This window comes from Neomonachus schauinslandi, chromosome X (genome assembly GCF_002201575.2).
Source record: "Neomonachus schauinslandi chromosome X, ASM220157v2, whole genome shotgun sequence".
NCBI lineage: Eukaryota > Metazoa > Chordata > Mammalia > Carnivora > Phocidae > Neomonachus > Neomonachus schauinslandi.
The window spans coordinates 68,379,107-68,389,589 of NC_058419.1; positions in this window are offsets into that span (position 1 = coordinate 68,379,107).

A 10,483-nucleotide genomic window follows, 5' to 3' on the forward strand; every position below is an offset into this window, starting at 1 on the left:
GGTCTTTGTCTGGTTTTGGGATCAAGGTAATGCTGGCCTCATAAAATGAGTTTGGAAGTTTTCCTTCCATTTCTATTTTTTGAAACAGTTTCAGAAGAATAGGTATTAATTCTTCTTTAAATGTTTGGTAGAATTCCCCTGGGAAGCCATTCCCTGGGCTCTTGTTTGTTGGGAGATTTTTGAGTACTGCTTCAATTTCCTTACTGGTTATGGGTCTGTTCAGGTTTTCTATTTCTTCCTGGTTCAGTTTTGGTAGTTTATACATCTCTAGGAATGCCTCCATTTCTTCCATATTATCTAATTTGCTGGCATATAGTTGCTCATAATATGTTCTTACAATTTTTGGTATTTCTTTGGTGTTTGTTGTGATCTCTCCTCTTTCACTCATGATTTTATTTATTTGGGTCCTTTCTCTTTTCTTTTTGATAAGTCTGGACAGGAGTTTATCAATCTTATTTATTCTTTCAGAGTACCAGCTCCTAGTTTTGTTGATCTGTTCTACTGTTCTTTTGGTTTCTATTTCATTGATTTCTGCTCTGATCTTTTTTATTTCTCTTCTCCTGCTGGGTTTAGGCTTTATTTGCTGTTCTTTCTCCAGCTCCCTTAGGTGTAGGGTTAGGTTGTGTATTTGAGACCTTTCTTGTTTCTTGAGGAAGGCTTGTATTGCGATATACTTTCCTCTAGGACTGCCTTTGCTGCATCCCAAACATTTTGAACAGTTGTGTTTTCATTTGCATTTGTTTCCATTAATTTTTTAAATTCTTCTTTAATTTCCTGGTTGACCCATTCATTCTTCAGCAGGATGCTCTTTAGCCTCCATGTATTTGAGTTCTTTCCTACTTTCCTCTTCTGATTGAGTTCTAGTTTCAAAGCATTGTGGTCTGAAAATATGCAGAGAATGATCCCAATCTTTTGGTACTGGTTGAGACCTGATTTGTGACCCAGGATGTGATCTCTTCTGGAGAATGTTCCATGGGCACTAGAGAAGAATGTGTATTCTGTTGCTTTGGGATGGAATGTTCTGAATATATCTGTGAAGTCCATTTAGTCCAGTGTGTCATTTAAAGCCTTTATTTCCTGGTTGATCTTTTGCTTAGGTGATCTGTCCATTTCAGTGAGGGGGGTGTTAAAGTCCCCTACTATTATTGTATTGTCATCGATGTGTTTCTTTGCTTTTGTTATTAATTGGCTTATATAATTGGCTGCTCCCATGTTAGGGGCATAGATATTTAAAATTGTTAGATCTTCTTGTTGGATAGCCCCTTTAATTAGGATGTAGTGTCCTTCCTCATCTCTTATTATAGTCTTTGGTTTAAAATCTAATTTGTCTGATATAAGGATTGCCACCCCAGTTTTCTTTTGATGTCCATTAGCATGGTAAATGGTTTTCCACCCTCTCACTTTAAACCTGGAGGTGTCTTTGGATCTAAAATGAGTCTCTTGCAGGCAGATTTGATGTGTCTTGTTTTTTAATCCAGTCTGATAGCCTGTGTCTTTTGATTGGGGCATTTTGCCCATTTACATTCAGGGTAACTATTGAAAGATAAATTTAGTGCCATTGTATTGCCTGTAAGGTGACTGTTACTGCATATTGTCTCTGTTCCTTTCTGGTCTAAGTTACTTATAGGCTCTTTCTTTGCTTAGAGGACCCCTTTCAATATTTCTTGTAGGTCTGGTTTGGTGTTTGCAAATTCTTTTAGTTTTTGTTCATCCTGGAATGTTTTTATCTCTCTTTCTATTTACAGTGACAGCTTGGCTGGATATAGTATTCTTGGCTGCATATTTTTCTTGTTTAGTGCCCTGAATATATCATGCTAGTCCTTTCTGGCCTGCCAGGTCTCTGTGGATAGATCTGCTGCCAATCTAATGTTTCTACTGCTGTAGGTTACAGACCTCTTGTCCTGAGCTGCTTTCAGGATTTTCTCTTTGTCTCTGAGACTTGTTAAGTTTTACTATTAGATGTTGGGGTGTTGACCTATTTTTATTGATTTTGAGGGGAATTCTCTGTGCCTCCTGGATTTTTTTTTTTTTACCTCCTGGATTTTGATGCCTGTTTCCTTCCCCAAATTGGGGAAGTTCTCCACTATAATTTGCTCCAATATACCTTCTGCCCCTCTCTGTCTTTCTTCTTCTTCTGGGATCCCAATTATTCTAATATTGTTTCATCTTACGATGTCACTTATCTCTCGAATTCTCCCCTCATGATCCAGTAGTTGTTTATCTCTCTTTTTCTCAGAAATTCTCCATATCACTAATTCTCTCTTCTGCTTCATTTATCCTAGCAGTTAGAGCCTCTGTTTTTTATTTTACCTCATGAATAGCCTTTTTGATTTCAACTTGGTTAGATTTTAGATTTGGTTAGATTTCTCCAGAAAGGGATTTTCTAGTATCTTCTATGCTGTTTTCAAGCCCAGCTAGTATCTTTATAATCGTCATTCTGAACTCTAGTTCTGACATCTTACTAATGTTTGTATTGATTAGGTCCCTGGCAGTTGGTACTGCCTCTTGTTCTTTTTTTTGAGGTGAGTTTTTCCATCTTGTCATTTTGTCCAGAGGAGAATAGATGAATGAGAAAACAATATGCTAAAAAAATGCTAAAAGGGTAACAATGATCCCAGAATAATATACACTAAACAAATCAAAAGAGACCTGAATCTGGGGGGAAATGAAAGGGGAAAAAAAAAGAATATGATCAGGCTGGTGAAAATAACAGAGCCACACACTAGACTTTGGGCATATTTTGGTCTGTTAGAAGAAATTGCCTCCCAAAATTTTAAAGAAAGAAAAACTCATATATATACACAAAAATAAGGTTGAATACAATAAAAAGATAGAATAAGACTGTAAAGATGAAAATTTAAAAAGATTTTTAAAAAGGAATTGATAAGAAGTTGGTTGAAAAAAGAATGAAAAAAAGTTTTAAAAGAGAGAGAGAATGTGATCAGGCAGGAGACTAGGACAACGTCATACACTAGATTTAGGGTATATTTTGGTCTGTTAGAAGAAACTGTATCCCAAAATTTTAAAGAAAGAAAAACTTATATATATACAAAAAATAAGGTTAAATACAATGAAGAGATAGAATATGACTGTAAAAATAAAATTTAAAAAAGATTTTAAAAGAGGAATTGATAAGATGTTGGTTGAAAAAGGAAAGAGGAAAAATTCAACTAAAAAAATAGAAAAAGAAAAAATAAAATTTAAAAAATTAACTTTGAAAGACTAAAGAATCATGGGGGGAAAGCCATCAATTCTGTATGTGCTGTATTCCCCTAGTGCTTGGGTTTTGCCCTTCTCATTGATTAGTAAACTTGGTCTTGGCTGGATGTTCTTGCTGATCTTCTGGGGGAGGGGCTTGTTGCAGTGATTCTCAAATGTCTTTGCCTGAGGCTGAATTGCCCTACCCTTGCCAGGGGCGAGGCTAAGTAATCTGCTCGGGTTTGCTCTTGGTAGCTTTTGTTCCCTGCAAGCTTTCCATACAGCTTTGGAGGACAAGAGTGAAAATGGCGACCTCCCAATCTCTGGCCACAGAGTTGCCAAGAGCTCAGGTCCCCACTCCTGAGTGAGCCCTCAGAGAAAAGCAATCAATCACTCCCGTCTCCCCAGTCTCCGGCCGCACACCGTGCTCACCTGGTCTGTGACTGAGCATTTCTATCTCTGGCCACACAACCCTGTTTGGAGGAGTCTCCAAACCCAGCAGATTTCCTGCGGTGCACTCCCGTGCTGCTCCTCCTGGGGGAGGAAGCAGAGTCTCCCCGGATCTGCCCCTTCTTGGGTCTCTGCTCGAAGAGCAGTGGCCTGACTGTGCTGCAGATCACGGTTTATGGCAACCCCAAGCTGAGAGCCCACTCCTCAGCTCCATCTTTGCAGCAGGCTTCCCTGTTCCCATACCTGGGAGTTCTGCTGCACTCAGGCACCCCCGGTCTGTCTGTGACCCCGAGGGTCCTGACACCACACTGTCCCAGTGAGTGTTCCACCCCCCGCTTTGCCACTGGAGCGATGTCCCTCAGCAGAGCTGACTTCTAAAATTTCTGATTTTGTGCTCTGCTGTTCTATCACTTGCTGGTAGCCGGTGGTCACTTTTCTGTTCAGAGAGCTGCTGCTATTCTTTTTTTCAATCTCCTTTTGAGTTTGTAGGTGTTCTGAATGGTTTGATACCTATCTAGTGAATTCCTGTGACCAGATGAAATTTAGGTCTCCTATTCCTCTGCCATCTTGCTCCTCCTCCCCAGATTTCCATTTATTTAAGGTATAAGTTATTGAAGTTTCATTAGTTTCCTTTGGTAGTGTGATAATTACTTGATTATTTGTGATTCTTGATTCTTTGCATTAATATCTGCTCATTCAAGTAAGTTATCTTCTCGTCAATACTTAATAGGTTTGCTTCAGCAAGGAAAGATCTTCACAAGTCAGCTCAGGTTGAGGTACTGGATAGATTGGCTGGTAGCATCTGTGGGCAGGCAAAGATTGTCTTTGGGGTCTCTAGTTGGGTGAGGCTACTGTCCATGCTCCATGGTCAGATGGGGCCACTATTTGGGCTCTGCAATCACCTCTGGTCGGGTGAGGTTGCAGGCTGTGTTCACAAGCAAGGTGGTGCCACTGGTTGGACTCTGCAGTTGGGCAAGGTTGTGGGTCTGGCTTCACAAACTCTTCTGGTTTCATGAGGTATTGGCCTGTGCTTCTATACCAGGTGGTGATGTTGACTAGACTCCATGTTCAGGTGGAGACAGGCAGGGCTTCACAGTCAGAAGAGGTCACTGGCTATGCTCTGCTCTGCTTTTGGGCAAGGTCCCTGTTTGGTCTATCTGGTCAGGAGGGGCTTCCAGCTGCATCATGAGGTTGGACACTGTACAAAATGCATTATGGTTGGATGGGGTCATTGTCCAACTCTCTCATCAGATGGGTCTGCTGGCTATGCTCTGCAATTATTGGGCAGGGTCACTGGCTGGGCTCCCTGCCTGAGCAAAGCCACAGGCTGCTTTCAGAAATCAGGCAGGGGTGTAGGTTGGGCTTTACAGCTTGGCAATATAATGGGTTAGGCTCTGAACTTACCCAGGCTTAATATTCAGGCTCCCTGGTTATGTGGCATGAGAGGCTATGCTTAACAGTTGAGTAGAGCTTCTGGCTTGGCTCCCTGCCCAACCGGGGCTGTAAGATAGCCTCCACAACTGCCAGTGTTGTCTGGTCAAGCTTCCTGAGGGCATGACAGGAAACTCCCCTCAGCAGTTGAGAAAGGCTGTGAATTTGCTTCCCAGCCTGGGTGGGGCAGTGGAATGGGCTCCACAGTGGGTACAGCCTGTTGACTGGGGACCCACATCCAACATAATTGCCAACCGAGTTCCCAAGTCAGAAGGCCACCAGCTTAGCTCTGCAGATGACCAGAGCCACTGGCTCTGATCTCTGCTCTGGCACCATTGCAGGCAGGAAGGTAGTTTGCCAAGGACTGAGCACTGGTTGCCGTAAACCTTACTCCTCTGTCTTTATCTGATCCCCAGTGGTTGAGCCCCACAGATTGTCCCAGTGATTCTCATGAAATAAAACCCAAGTGGGCTTCCTATGGGCTTCCCCATAACACTGGGGAAACTGGCTGTCCACCTTGGGTTCTCTTTTTCCCACTGGAGAAACTATAGGCCCAGGGAGCCCTCTCTGTGTGTCTCCGTGCCAGCCTGGAGTTAGTGGGGGAGATGCTGTAAGAATATAGTCCTTCTTCTTACATTTCGAATGTGGTCCTTCTTGGTCTCTGTGGTCCAGGGGGTCCTTCAGCCTCACTCTCAGTGTTTGGGATTTCCTTAATGATGTCTTATCAATGGATGAGTGCTAGTTGGTCTTCTTGTAAGTAGAATGAAAGATGGAAACAACGGACATCACCATCTTGATGACATCATTCTCTCATTTTTTAAAGATGTGTTTTACTAAATAAAATCTTTAAGGAGGCGCGTTTGGGTGGCTCAGTTGGTTGAGTGTCCAACTCTTGATTTCAGCTCAGGTTGTGATCTCATGGGTTGTGGGATCGAGCCCCATGTCAGGCTCTGAACTTGGCAGGAAGTCTGCTTGAGGATTCTCTCCCTCTGCACCCCACCACCCCTGCTTACTCTTTCTCTCTCTCTCTCTCAAAAATAAATAAATCTTTAAAAATCTTTAAGGAAAATGTATTTGAATACATTTTTGTTAAAATATGCTTGCATATGCATAAAAAAAGGGATTTGGAGGCATTAAAAAACAAATGGACAGTCATGCCTTTTTTTCATTATAGTTTAATAGTTAAGAGTATAGACTATGAATCTATACTACATGGGTTCAAGTCCTAGCTGTATGAATTGCTAGCTGTTATTTAACCTCACCACGCCTCAGTTACTTCATCTGTAAAATGGAAAAAAAATCCAATACTATATACCACATAGAGTTGTTGTGAGGATTAAATGAGTAGGTACATTGGAAGGACTTATAACAATGCTTAACACAAATTAAGTACTATATAAAATCACTATATTTTAACTCAAACAATTTCAAATTATTTTTTGAAAATAAGTAGAAAAATGATTTGCCTTTTAAACATCTGTTTTCCATCATTTAAAAAGAATTACAAGTAGCAGTAATGCAGAACAATGGATGAAATTGTAAGCTGGGAATGGATTATTTAGGGTTAATATAGAAATGATCTCACAGTCTTTGTGACAATGTGTTTTATTTTGTAACTAGATTTCTAATAAATGTATGATAAATATTCCTGAATGTGTATGAAGGTATGACTGCAACAATAGTCTTCCCAAAGGTTTTATTTTAATATGAATAAGATGGAAACAAAAATTCACTAGTTAAGTCAACTGGTTTACAAAAATGATTGCCTAGAGATACCATAATATACTGTATAACTACTGCAAATAATATTGTGCAATATTAATTGACATGGATATATTTTAATGTGGTATTTTAGTAAAAACCAGCTATTGGATTGTATTTATGAATACATACACATAGGTGTATGCATCTATATCTATGCATATATAAAAGTATGAAAGGTTATACAACCAAACTTTACATGTGGTTTTTATCCAGTGATAGGATTATGGTTGTATTCCATGTTATTTACTCTGTTTAATAACACATAATGTTTCTTTTCTAGGATTTGTTTCCCTAGCAAACAAATACAAAGAAAAAAATTATTACAAGTAAAATTGAAAAATATGTATTCTATTTTCTCCACTGAAAGCATAGCAAAGTTTAATATAAATTTTAATACCCAGTTCAGAGCCTTGTTCAAAGAACTGGGTACACGGGCGCCTGGGTGGCTCAGTTGGTTAAGCGACTGCCTTCGGCTCAGGTCATGATCCTGGAGTCCCTGGATGGAGTCCTGCATCGGGCTCCCTGCTCGGCGGGGAGTCTGCTTCTCCCTCTGACCCTCCCCCCCTCATGTGCTCTCTCTCATTCTCTCTCTCTCAAATAAATAAATAAAAAATCTTTAAAAAAAAACAAAAAAACAAAACAAAACAAAACAAAAAAAAACAAAGAACTGGGTACACATTTAGATTGGAAATAACAAAATAATAGAGCAAGTTGACAACTTTGCAAGTAGAAATTTGACCATACGGTCTGAAAAATGGTCTATAATTTTTTCTACTTTTTTTTTCTTCTAGACATGTTTGCTACAGAAACAACTATGGGCCATAAACTTAGGTAAAAGGTAGTCAACATAGTGGCTGAAATAAGAAAGAATTGGGAATGTAGAAAATATCTAACAATGTAGGAAGAAATGAATCCACCCATATACACAATAGATATCCAAAGACCATTTTAAATTATGTGAAAAAATTAATATAAAAATATTTAAAAAATTATTACTGAATAAAAGTTTTGTTTCAAGCAAAGGGAAAAATTAGAGAGAGAGACAAATCAAGAAACAGACTCTTAATTATAGAGAATAAACTTCATGGTTACTAAGGGGAGGGGGTAGAAAGATGGGTAAAAAAAAGAAATAATGGAGGGGAACCTGGGTGGCTCAGTCGGTTAAGTGTCTGCCTTAGGCACAGGTCATGATCCCAGGGTCCTGGGATTGAGCCCTGCATCAGGCTCCTTGCTCAGCGGGGAGCCTGCTTCTCCCTCTCCCTGTCCGCTGCTCCCCCTGCTTGTGCGCACTCTCTCTCTCTTTCTGTCAAATAAATAAATAAAATCTTTTTTAAAAAAGAAATAATGGAAATTATGATTTGATATATATAAAAATATATGAATTATATAATTACTTATGTATTATATAATGCAATATTATGTATGCTTATATGTATACATAAAATTAAATTTTTCTTTATATTACCAGTGCTACTTTTATTTTATTTTCCCTATCAATGCAATGTGATTTTTAAATGAATTTATATTCCTTGAATAAGAAGCAAAAAATCATTTTTAAAAAATTGAAAAAGGAAAACAAAAAATGAAGTATGTATTTTTAATAGCATCATATCCGCAGTTTATAAAACCCAGGGAGGAACTTGTGCAAGAAAATGGGCATTCCTCCACCGTATGAGTGGAAGTATAAATTGGTAGATCCTGATGGCACAGTTAAAACTTTTTAAAAGACTTCTACTTTTCAATTCCACTTCTATGTATTTATGTAAGTACAATAATCCTGCAGCAAAATCACTTACCACAGATTTGGGTTCAATGGTGAAAATTTAGAAACTGTGTTAAATTCCAAAGTAAGGAAACACTTTTTAAAAGATTCTGATTCACCTATACAGTGATAGTGAGTTATGGAAGAATATTGGAGAGCCAAAGATATTTTAGTTATATTCACAATATATTGAAAAAAATTGAAAGAATACATTGTGTATTTGTTTTAAATATTGTGGACAAATAGGCAAAAAATAATCTCTTAAAAGAGGTTGTTGTATATATTTAATGTCTTTTTTTCAAGCAATACATCTGTAAAATGAAATAATAAAACAAATGCACAAGCTTAACCAATTTCTCATAACTTAAAAAATACTAACTGAAGAAGATGAGCAGAGTAATATACAATTTCTTACACAGTTAATGGGCATAAACTTCATGAAGAAGCATTTGGTAACAAACTGGCAAGGTATATAAGGCAATTAAATCTCTGCACATGTCAGCAAATGTTCACCTACAAATGTGTTCCTTGTAGAATTAATCTTACTAGGGAAAAACTAGAACAGCTTAAACATATGAAAGGGCTGAATTTTAGAAATTGTAATTCAACCATAAGATGGAAGATAAAAACAAAATTAGGGGCGCCTGGGTGGCTCAGTCATTAAGCATCTGCCTTCGGCCCAGGTCATGATCCCAGGGTCCTGGGATCAAGCCCCACATCAGGCTCCCTGCTCCATGGGAAGCCTGTTTCTCCCTCTCCCACTCCCCCTGCTTGTGTTCCCTCTCTCGCTGTGTCTCTCTCTGTCAAATAAATAAATAAAATCTTTAAAAAAAATTAAAGGAGAATTTTTAATAATTTGGAAAGATGATATGAAAGACCAATTATAGTGGACATATTCCATAATGAAACAATAAATATTACATTTTTGAAAGTATTATTTATGTACATGTTTCATGTGTTCCAAAGTTTTTTTTGTCAAAAGGTACAATTAGGAGTGATTTTTACTTTGTTCATAATCAATTTTTAAAAGTTTCTATTATGATACTGTGTTATTTGTATAAAAATAAATGTTTAAACTAAACAAAAGCAACAGTTCCCCTGATAAAATATTGGGAGATTATAGAAATAACTGCAATAGCAAGTCTAGATAACTGACAAGGTTTCCATCCTCTCACATTATTTGTGTACTTGGTGAGGGTAAACTGACACTACCTTTGGGATAGTCATTTAAAAAGGAAACCCCCTCTCCCTGCAAAAGAAGAAGAAAAAAATTTCAAACCTTCCATGTCCTTTGATTCTACAATTTGCTCTCACCAATGTTTGTTCATAAAATAATATTGAATGTAAGCAAGGTTTGTGCACTATGTATTATTAGCGGCTAGGGTTTGGATAAGAAAAACAAAACAGATGTTCAACAATGAGAAAGTTGTGAAAAATAGCCCCATACCTATATCTAAATATGGATAGAGATGAATACATGTATCTATTTATTCCTCTAAGAAACCCCTCCACTGGAACACTAAAGAGCCATGAAACTATTTTAGAAGAATATTTAATGGCATGAAAGGAAGTTCAAGAATATCTATCTATACATCTATATCTATCTATATTATATATTCATATGTGAAAAAGCAGATATTGAAACAATATATACATTAAAATTCACATATATATCACATGAAAAATACTGGGCAAGTGCACATGAAAATGATTTAGGAATGCATGGCTGGTGATTAGAATTGATTACTGGGGACATTAAATTTCTTCTGTTAACTTGTCTGCTTTTTAATTTTTCCCTGCAATGAAGCTGAATGATTTTTCTGACATGGGGAAAAAGGGCAGGAAGTGGGCACAGGGAAAAGAGGTGATAAAGAGCAT